Source organism: Ostrea edulis, chromosome 8 (genome assembly GCF_947568905.1).
Source record: "Ostrea edulis chromosome 8, xbOstEdul1.1, whole genome shotgun sequence".
Classification (NCBI taxonomy): Eukaryota; Metazoa; Mollusca; class Bivalvia; order Ostreida; family Ostreidae; genus Ostrea; species Ostrea edulis.
The window spans coordinates 16,667,210-16,669,678 of NC_079171.1; positions in this window are offsets into that span (position 1 = coordinate 16,667,210).

Genomic DNA, 2,469 nt, shown 5'->3' on the forward strand with positions numbered 1-2,469 from the left:
AGATCTTCCATTCCAAATGATTATGCCAACCTACAATAATAGTTTCTATTTTAAATTGCGCTTACATCAGGCATTTTTGGGAAGGGAAGCTTCTACATGCAATGTGTTGATCCCGTGTTAAGAGAAGACCCAGACCAAATTATTCCAGTATTACGTTTTTGAAAATCAAGCCCATAAAATAATATTCGCATTTGATATTACCGCTGTGTGAACGCTATTTAATTTGAATTAATTTAATGCGCATTATTTTACTTCGCATTAAATTTAATGCGAACTAAAATCCAATGCGCATCCGAAGTTAAGTAGTAAATCTTTCAAGTCAAGAACTCAAGTGCAGAAAGGCTATCGTTACGTCACTAGTTTATTTCCGGTAACTACTTCCGCGCTCACACATACACACAAAGAGCCAACTTCAATAGAAAATAAAAGCCTATTCTTTTTCCGTTAATATGTCAGGTATTTTGCCTTCTTCCTGATACTAGCATACTTCGGACAAGACCGTATAAATCATGTCGGTCCTCTTTGTGAGCACTTCATTTATTATGCAAATGAGAGAACAGCTCGTTACCGGACCGGAGCACCTATTTTGGGTGTCTAAACGGGACATTTACGACTTCCACGAAAATACATTGTTTTGCTGTGTTTATTTATGTACAAATTTTTTACATAAAACAATAAACCCAGCCATATGTTAAAAGTGCGAATCTGTCAGGGAAAAGGTCGCTAACATTTCTAAAAGCGGTTAAACGTGATAATTACTTGCCTTTCAAAAGCATATGAATAAACAAAACCCCTAGGCGTAAAACGGAATAATTTACCAAACATATATAAACCAGCATCTGTCATAATGATAGATATAAATTGTTTTGAATTGTTATGACTGATGGTTATGCTTAAACATTTAAAACCCATTTAACAACCTCAGTTTGTAACATTACAATTACGAGATGCCCTTAAATGAGAATTTACATTGTACATTCCATTTTCATTTTATATATATGATATACGTTTTCTTGGTAAGCCTCGCGTACACATTACGTCCGAAGATGTACTGTAGAATCCTAAATATACGCGAGGAATTTTTATCGCGTAATTTCGCGAGAGGCATCACTCGCAGAATAAAAATACTCGCTTTTATTTTTCTGTTGTTAAAATACATGCAAGAACTTAACGCGATTTGACATACATGTATACGATCCATTTCGCCATATTTTAAAGTACTCGCGTATAATAAGGGACCTACAGTGTATGTATGCGAAGGTTGTCCGAATAAAAACATGGTCAAGTTCAAGAGAGAAAAAATAGCGTTGTCTTCTAAAATGTTCATCATCCTTTAGTACATTATTCTTCAATATGCATATCAAATTTCAAATAGATATACGCTTACATAAAACAAGTTTGTTGTCCTTAAAAAAACTGCAATACGTGGACCAGAGGCGTGTACCTCTAGCAGAACCTTAATATTCTGGGTTTAAATAAAAATGTGTTTTAAAACATTTATTTTCATATCTTGGATGCTTCATTTTTAAAAGTCTTATGACTAGAGCTATAATGAGATGTAAGATGGATAATCAATTTGTAGCTTTGACCTCTAACCCTGCATTTGATTTAGACCTGAAAGTCAAAATTCAACAGAGGTCACAATTTGCATGTCTACATAATTTAGACATGTATTGCCGCTTCACGCCGGTACACTTAATAAAGCGCTTTAGCCCTGCTCACTACATCAGGATATTTCCAGTTAAACAAGTTACTGTACCACGTATGTGTTTATAGCAGAAACATGGTATTCTAGGTGAAATACCTTAAGGTCATAGATCTACGTTACCCAAGATTTTGGAATCGTCAAATAAAGTAGGACAACAATGTACCAATCCAAAGACGTATTTGAAGGATTTCAATTTTCGGGTAATGTTTTCCATTGAATTTTCAAGTAAAGATTTGTGAATAATGCAAAAATAAAGGTGGTTTTATTTGAAGCTTTTTTGATATATTAACAATATCAAAAATAATTACAAATAATTTTACAAAATTCTATAAGCTAACAATTTTAACCTATGTCCTTAATCCTGCAACATAATGAGCTCGAATTTCGGTTTTTTTCCCTCTCATTGAATTTCACCAATAGTGCCAACGTTTAGACCTGACAACAATAGTAACCTTTTATGTTGCGTGTTTTATTATGAACAATAACAGCTATTTTGCGTATAGAACATTTTTCTTTCAAATTTTCTTCACAATAGTTTATGAAACATTGCCGATCACGAAAAAGCAAGCAAGCTTGCTCATGCTGCACATTCTATGAAATAGCTTGTTGAAATGCTCAAACATTCTGTTTAGTCGTATAGTGCCAGGGCCCAGCTAAAAATCGACCAAAAATAATAGGCATTTTTCCGAGTTAATCTTGGGGAAATATATGGAATTTTGGGATGAACTTTGGTAGTAATGTAGAAAGATTATGTATGAATA